Below are 9211 nucleotides of genomic sequence, written 5' to 3'. Positions count from 1 at the left end.
CAAAATCATCTAGAAATGTCTCTAGAATTTAATTTAGACAATTTTTGCCTGCATCTATTGGTCAGACGTAAAATATCTGCTAGATGCTTTAAGGTCATAAAGCCATAGCTTTTGTGATCTTTTTGATACTTGCTTGATTTGTCCTTGAGCTAAAGTTGATGAGGGCTGACTGCTGGGCTCCCTGGAAGCCTTATGCACATCTTGCAGTGAGTTGATGTCTTTGGTTTTGAGCCTCTGGATTTTGAGATCTGAAAAGGGGCTCCAGTGAAGCCTGGGGACATATGTGTGTCCACAATTCATGGGCTACCAACTGTAGGGTACAGCCAAGCCCAATATGGTTCAGCTCTGCCTCCTGACCATGTTGAAAGGGTTTAGATTCTCTAGGCATTGTTTTCACAGTTCTGTCTTCTGTCCTAGGCTCTGCAACTGCTGTGTGAATCCAAGACTCAAACAGGCTCTATCCTTCACAGCTGGCCTAGATGTCATGCGGGTACTTGAGATCCTGGGGTGACTTAGGGGGACACTGGGGAGGTACTTGTGTCTAGTACCTCAAAGGCCTTGATTAAGATGAGACTGGTTGATGCAGGGTTAGCTTGGTTTTGTGTTTTCAAAAGAAAAATAACTTAAATGGCTTGCTTTGATTTCCATGAACATTTCAAATATTGCTAAGAATAAGTAAATTAGATAAATGTAAATGGATAAACATTTATCAATAAACTAGCTGTCGTTTCAAAAATCTTTTCAGTAATTTAAAATCCTAAAGTCATGCTATGTCAAATTAAGTAACAGATAATCATAAAATACTTGCGTCATGTTTAAGTAAGTTAAAATACCAACACATTAATTATTAAGCTTAAGTTTAAGCTGATATACTTTTGGCTTCTTATTTCAGAGAAACAAAGATATTTAGATTAGTAAATATGCCCTGTTCCACATTAAAAATTTGTTCTATGAAGAAGCCTATGTTTCCAAAAATTATAAAATATGTATTCATAAAGTGTTTTGGTACATAACAATTAAAATGACCTCCGTCCTAGGTTTTTCACTGGAAATCACAGTTACTAAAAGTTAAAATTATAATTAATTGTAATTAAAGCTACTAAAAATAAGAGAAACAATTCTGTGTACAAAGTATACAAGGAAAAATGATACATTGTTGACAAGAAAGGTATAAGAAAGGCAAGAGAATTAAAAAAAAAAATTGGAGTCTCACTCTGTTGCCTAGGCTGGAGTCAGTGGCACGCTCACAGCAACTGCAGCCTCCACCTGATGGGCTCAAGAGATCCTTCCGTCTCAGCCTTATAAGCGGCTGGAACTACAGGCGTGTGCTACCACGACCGGCTTATTATTATTATTATTACTATTTTGAGTTGGAGTCTCACTCTGTCACCCAGACTTGACCTGCTGGGCTCCGGCGATACTTCCGCTTCAACCTTCCAAGTAGCTGGAACTACAGGCATGCGCCACCATGCCCGGCTAATTTTTTGATTTATTGTAGAGACGGGTCTCACCAAGTTGCCCAGGCTGGTCTCGAACCCTGGGGCTCCGGCAATCCTTTCACCTAGGCCTCCCAAAGTGCTGGGATTATAGGCTTGAGTCACCATGCCGGGCTTGAGGATATGATTTTTGTTAAGAAAATAATTTTTTCTAGTTTATAGGTAATTTAAGGGTTGTTTCAGAATAAATAAATGGAAAAAAATGACATGGATAAAACTCATTGGATATAAAAATGTAAGGAAAAAAGGAAAAAATTATAAGAGGTTATAAGTAGTTTATGAAAATCTCGTATTGTCAAAGTTGACTGAGACCGGGTGAATTTGTATATAAAGTTTTATTAAAACTAGTTTTAGTATGAATTGGATAGTGGTACAAATGTAAGACTTGTTTTCCTCTTTTAAACAAGATTTTCGTATAGAATAAGAGACTATAAAAAGTTTTTGTTCACTGTTTGAGAAAACTGAAAAAAAAAGAGGTAAGAGAAACAGATTCTGTGTGCCTCACATTGGATATATTCGGTCTTTTGATTCTTTGCAAAACTGAGTCTCCACTCTGAAAGAGTGAAGGTTTTGAAATCTTTTAATTATCACTCTGGCTAATTGAATGACTCTTATTTTACAGTGACTTGTGATCCTACTTGGGTTTTTTTTTTTAATTAAAAAAATTTTATTTTTATTTTTTTGAGTCAGAACCTCACTCTGTTGCACAGGCTAGAGTGCAGTGGCAAGCTCACGGCCTCTGCAGCCTTGACCTGCTGGGCTCAGGCAATCCTTCTGCCTCAGCTTTCCAAGTAGCTGGAACTATAGGCATGTGCCATCATGCCCGGTCAATTTTTTGATTTATTGTAGAGATGAGGTCTCACCAAGTTGCGCAGGCTAGTCTCAAACCCGTCAGCTCAGGCAATCCTTTCGCCTCAGCCTCCCAAAGTGCTGGAATTACAAGTGAGAGCTATTGTGCCTGGCTGGGCAAGTGTTTTAAACTTTTGACATAAATCATTCCCATCACTTAATGATAGAGATATGCTATAAGAAATAAGTCATTAGGTGATTTCATGAATGTATGAACATCATGTAAAAGAATGTACTTTTATAAACCTAGATGGTATAGTTTATTTATTATTATTATTATTATTTTTTGAGTTGGAGTCTCACTCTGTCGCCCAGACTGGAGTGCAGTGGCCGCTCCCGGCCACCGCAGCCTCAACCTGCTGGGCTCTGGCGATCCTTCCACCTCAGCCTTCCAAGTAGCCGGAATTACAGGCATGCGCTACCACGCCTGGCTGATTTTTTGATTTATTGTAGAGATGAGGTCTCGCTGCCCAGGCGGGTCTCGAACCCACGAGCTCAGGCAATACACTCACCCCAGCCTCCCAAAGGTGCGGGATTACAGGCTGAACCACTGAGCCCGGCTGATGGTATAGTTTATTATACATATCTATGCTGTATGGTATAAGTTATTGCTATCAAATCTGTACAGCATGTTACGTAGTAAATATTGCAAGCACCTATAACACAATGGTATGTATTTGTGAACAATATAAACATAGGTAAGGCACAGTACAAATATGGTACCTGAACAAATATAAACATAGGTAAGGCACAGTAAAAATATGGTACCAAAGATAAAAAAATGGTACACTTGTACAGGGCACTTACCATGAATAGAGCTTTAAGGACTGGAAGTTGCTCTGGATGAGTCAGTAAGTCAGTGGTGAATTACTGTGAAAACTTAGGACATTATTGTATACTACTCTAGATTTTATAAATAATGCACACTTAGGTTACACTAAATTAATTAATTATGTGATTAATTTTTTTGAGTCGGAGTTTCACTCTGCCACCTAGGCTGGAGTGCAGTGGCATGCTCATGGCCACTGCAGCCTCGACCTGCTGGGCTCAGGCAATTCTTCTGCCTCAGTCTTCCAAGTAGCTGGAACTACAGGCATGATCCACCATGCCCAGCTAATTTTTTGATTTATTATAGAGATGTCTCACCAAGTTTCCCAGGCTGGTCTTGAACCCATGGGCTCAGGCAATCCTCTGCCTCCCAAAGTGCTGGGGGAACAGGCATGAGCCACCGTGCCTGGCTCACTAAATTTAGAAAAAAAATTTTTTCTTTCTTTAATAATAAATTAACCATAGCTTATTGTAACATTTTTACCTTATAAAGCTTTACATTTGTAAACATTGACTTTCTGTAGCTCAAAACATAAACACATTGCTTACTTGCATAAATGTATTTTTTCTTTACATCTTTATTCTGTAAGTTTTATCTATTTTTATTTTATTTTATTGAGTCAGAGTCTCACTCTGTTGCCAAGGCTGGAGTGCTGTGGCACACTCATGGCCACCCCAGCGTCGACCTGCTGGGCTCTCGTGATCCTTCTGCCTCAGTCTTCCAAGTAGCTGGAACTACAGGCGTGCACCACCACATTCAGCTAATTTTCTATTTACTGTAGAGAGGAGGTCCTGCCAAATTGCCCAGACTGGTCTCAAATCCTCGGGCTCAGGCAATTCACTCTCCTCGGCCTCCCAAAGTGCTGGGATTATAGGCTGAGCTGCCGAGCCCGGCCAGCTTTATCAATTTTATAATTAATTAAAAAAAAACCTTTTAACGTTTTTTGTTACAAACCATGACATGCATATATTAGCCTAGGCCTACACAGGATCAGGATTATCAATGTCCCTGTCATGCACCTGTATATTTTGTTCCTCAGGAAGGTCTTCACATGGAGTTGTCATCTTTAACAATGGCTTCTTCTGTGATACTTCTGATACTTGCTTGATTTGTCTTTGAGCTAAAGTTGTTGTGGGCTGACTGCTGGGCTCCCTGAAAGCCTTACATATACCTTGCAGTGAGCTTATATCTTTTGATTTTGAGCCGCTGGATTCTGAGGTCTGAAAAGACAGTCACAGTGAAGCCTGAGGACACATGTGTGATAGACTTGTGTGAGGCTGTTTTATAGTTAATTTTTTTTTAACAAGTAGTGCAATCTGAAATAATAATAAAAAGAACAGTATAGTAAATTCATAAACCAGTAACTGTCATTTATTATCAAGTATAGTATTATGTACTGTACATAACAGTATATGCTACACTTTTCTACAACTGGCAGTGCAGCAGGTTTGTTCATGCCAGTGTTGCCACACACAAGTGAGTGATACACTATGCTACAATGTTACGATGGTCATATTAGCACTACATGATAGGAAATTTTCAGCTCCATTATAATCTTACTGGAGCACTACCAGTATATGTGGTCTGTTATTCACTGAAATATCATGGCGTGTTGCATGACTGTATTTGATAGCCTTACCAAAATCACTTTCAAATTCTAAGACCTTTAGACCTTGCACTAAATTTTGGACATCTAGAAGAACTCTGGAAATCCAAGAGAGTCATATTAGGCTTATTAGTTATGTTAAAATCACACAGGCAGCATAATTAAATAAGAAATAATGTTTAATCTGTTTATTTATTCTTTTAGTGACAAGGTCTTGCTCTGTTGCCCAGGTTGAAGTGTAGTGGCTCAATCATAGCTCACTGTAGGCTTGAACTCCTGCGTTTAAGCAATCCTCCTGCTTCAACCTTCCCAATAGCTGGGACTACAGGTGTGTACCACCATGCCTGGCAAATTTCCTAAAATTTTTTTTTGTAGAGAGAGAGCCTTGTTATGTTGCCCAGGCTAATTTCAAACTCTGGGCCTTAAGCAATCCTCCCACCTTGGCCTCTCAATGTTTAATTTTCTTTAAGTTATATTTGTATGGTTATGCTATTGATAAGTATTCCAAAATTGTATGAGAGTTCTAAAATTCTGATATGTCTTGGTATATGTTATCAATCATAATTATGACTATTATGGTAAATTTCTGTAGGTCACAGAAAATAACCAAATTTCCTTGAAAATTATGTTTTTGGTTTTTTTTTGAATTGGAGTCTCATTTTGTTGCCCAGGTTGGAGTGCAGTGGCAAGTTCACGGCCATCACAGTCTTGACCTGCTGGGCTCAGGTGATCCTTCCACCTCAGCCTTCCAAGTAGCTGGAACTACAGGTGTGTGCCACCATGTCTAGCTAATTTTTTGATTTATTGTAGAGATGAGGTCTCACCAAGTTGCCCAGGCTGGTCTCAAACTTGTGGGCTCAGGCAATCCTCTCACCTTGGCCTCCCAAAGTGCTGAGATTATAGGCGTGAGCCACCATACCTGGGCAAAAATTATGTCTTTAACCATGGCTATTTTAAGTCTTGTTGTTCACAGTTAATTGCTTTATTTTGCTGCTTTTCTTTTCTTTTTTTTTTCTGAAAGCTCTTTGCAAATTGTAAAGTTCCTTGCAATTCTATAAGGAGGTTTACAGAAAGGATGAAAAGAACTGACAGTCTCGTACAAGGGCTTTGTGGCTGAACGCCATGCCTTTCTTGATGTGCAAAAAAGCCTGGGTCTTAACATAGATCAATGGTTGACAATCCAGAGTGCTGAACAGCCCTACAATATTCCTGCTTGAGGCCATGCTTTTGAATAAGAATGGATAGTATGTGCACATGGAATTTGTGGTATCAGGGCAGAAAAAGAGTGCAAGATAGAATTTGATGATTTTGTAGAATGTATGTTTTGGCATAAAACGATGAGACATGTGAGTACCATCAAGAAGCTAACAAAGGAAGGGAAGCACACACTTCCATCTCACCACCTGGGCAAGGGGGACACAAGACCCTGAGCAGAGAGTGTACCTGCTGACAGTTGGAGACTGATGTTCATATTCTCTGTTCTCCCTTGGAAAGATTGTTTACTGAAAGTCTCTTTGTCAGAGTGTGTAAAAATAAAGAACTTCTCCAAAAACAAAAACAAACAAGCAAACAAATAAAAAACTATGACAAACAGAGGTTTCTGGCAATATTGAGATCACAACAATGAAATGGGTAAAAATTCTAAAACTCTAAAGGGAAAAAAACTTGATTAAAAAAATGTGCTAATCAAACATCAAGCAGAATAAGAATTAACTACATTAGATTGAACTGATGAAGGACTGAATTAATTTTTTTGATGAGCCAACTACCTTGGTATGTTGTCTATACTATTCCTTTACAGGTATCCCGACCTTACAGTATATAAAGAAAGTCACTTTCTCAAAGACCTAGGAAGCTCAAAATATTGAAGGGGCTCAGGAAGAGGGGTATTCATCACTGGATCAATACAGTTATTACCAAACAGAGTTTGATGATGAGTTCTTGACTTGGCTTCCTAGCCTCCTGTCTTAGTCCATTTAGTTCTGCTAAAACAGAATATGCAAGGCTGGGCATTTTATGAAGAAAAGGGGTTAATTGAGCTCATGGTTCTGTAAGCTGGAAGATCTAAAAAGCATGACATTTATTCAGCTTCTGGTGAGGGCTTTTCATGCTGCATCATAACATGGTGGAGGAGGTCAAAGGGGAAGAGGACGTTTGTGAAAAGGCAAAACTCAAAGAATGTCCTGGTTTTACAACTCACTCTCCCAGGAGCATCCCAGGACACAACGAGAGACACTAATCTAGTCTTGTAAGAGCAAGAACTCACTAGCTCCAGGAAGGCACAAAGCCATTCATGAGGGATCTGCCATGATTCAAATACCTCTCACTAGGCTCTACTTCCCAACACTGTCATAATGAAGATAAAATTTCTTTTTTTTTTTTTTTGAGTTGGAGTCTCTCTCTGTCACCCAGACTGGAGTGCAGTGGCCACTCCCGGCCACCGCAGCCTCGACCTGCTGGGCTCCAGCGATCCTTCTGCTTTAGCCTTCTAAGTAACTGGAACTACAGGTGCACACTACCATGCCTGGCTAATTTTTTAAATTTATTGTAGAGATGAGGTCTCACCAAGTTGCCCAGGAGGGTCGTGAACCCTTGGGCTCAGGCAATTCACTCACCTCGCCTCCCAAAGTTCTGGGATTACAGGCTGATCCACCGAGCCTGGCTGAAGATCAAATTTCGACATGTGTTTTGAACATGTATTTAACCCAAAGCACGTCCAAGGTTTTTTTTTTTTAAGTCTGATCCTAGAATCCTTATTAAAAATTTCTAGCAAAGCCAAAATAAAAAGAGCCTATATGGTCAATCACCATCCTTGCTAAACTTACATAAGAAATTAGGCCAAAGAGTAAACTTATTTTGCAAATTAGTCTACTGTAACGGGGGAACTAGAGAAAGAAAAACATTATGTTTCAGAAGAAAACTATTATTAGATTCTAACTCTGTCTATTGATTTTGGGTTTTTAAATTATCTGGACTGAATCCTGACTTTAAAAGGAATCTCTGAACTAATGTTTCCAATTTTTTCTCCTATCCTTCTGACTTGAAATCACTAACAATTAAAACTGTTTTTTTTTTTCCTGAGGCTAAAGCTAGTCCACTTGGCTTTGAAGAAAACCACTACATAGCCGAGGATGGTGGCTCATACCTGTAATCCCAACAATTTGGGAGGTGGAGATGGGAGGACTGCCTGAGCCCAGGAGTACAAGAACAGCCTGGGCAACTTGGTGAGATGTCATCCCTAAAAAAAAAAAAAAAAAAAAAAGTGGGGCTTGGTGGCACATGCCTGCAGTTCCAGCTACTTGGAAGGCTAAGGTAGAACGCTCGCACAACTGAATTCAGCAGGTCAAGGCTACAGTAGCCGTGAGCGTGCCACTGCCCTCCAGTTTGGGCAATATAGTGAAACTCTGACTCAAACAAACAGAAAAATCACTACAACAGTTTATATTCAGATAAGCTTTGTACATGCGAACTGCAAACTAGAAAAATCTGTCCGAGTCCTTTCCTAAGGAGGTAATGAAATCTCATAGTCTAACACACAGTAAGTGCTTAATAAAAAAGTTTCTGGTCAGGATTGGTGGCTCAAGTCTGTAATCCCAGCACTTTGGAAGGCCAAGGCAAGAGGATTGACTGAGTCCAGGGGTTTGAGATCAGGTTGGGCAAATTGGTGAGACCTCGTCTCTACAATAAATCAAAAAATTAGCCAGGCGTGGTGGCATGCGCCCGTAGTTCCAGCTTGGAAGGCTGAGGTGGAAGAATCACCTGAGGCTAGGCAGGTTGAGGTTGCAGTGGCCGTAAGCGTGCCACTGCACTACAGCCTGGGTGACAGAGTGAGACTCCAATTCAAAAAAAAAAAAATCCCCAAACAAACAACAAAAAAGGTTTATTTTCTCTGATACATTAAATTTTATAAAAGTTTATTACAAGTTTAAAAAAAGCTTATAAGGCAGGGGCGTGGTGCCTGAAGCCTATAATCCCAACACTTTGGGAGACTGAAGTGAGAGGATTGCCTGAGCCCAGGGGTTCAAGACCAGCCTGGACAACTTGGTGAGACCTCGTCTCTAAAATAAATTAAAAAATTAGCCAGGCGTGGTAGCATGCACCTGTAGTCCCAGTTACTTGGAAGGTTGAAGCGGAAGGATTCCCTGAGCCCAGCAGGTGGGGGCTGCGATGGCCATGAGTGTGCCACCGCACTCCAGCTTGGGTGACAGAATGAGACTTCAACTCAAAAAAATAAAAAATAGAAAAGTTAAAAAAATTTTTAGCCGGGCTCGGTGGCTCAGCCTGTAATCCCGCGCCTTTGGAAGGCTGAGGTGAGTGGATTGCCTGAGCCCGCGGGTTCGAGACCCGCCTGGGCAGCGAGACCTCATCTCTACAATAAATCAAAAAATCAGCCGGGCATGGTAGCGCATGCCTGTAATTCCAGCTACTTGG

This window comes from Carlito syrichta, unplaced genomic scaffold, assembly GCF_000164805.1.
Source record: "Carlito syrichta isolate Samal-C Ts95f unplaced genomic scaffold, Tarsius_syrichta-2.0.1 Scaffold301629, whole genome shotgun sequence".
NCBI lineage: Eukaryota > Metazoa > Chordata > Mammalia > Primates > Tarsiidae > Carlito > Carlito syrichta.
Note: the sequence above shows the minus strand (reverse complement) of the source record.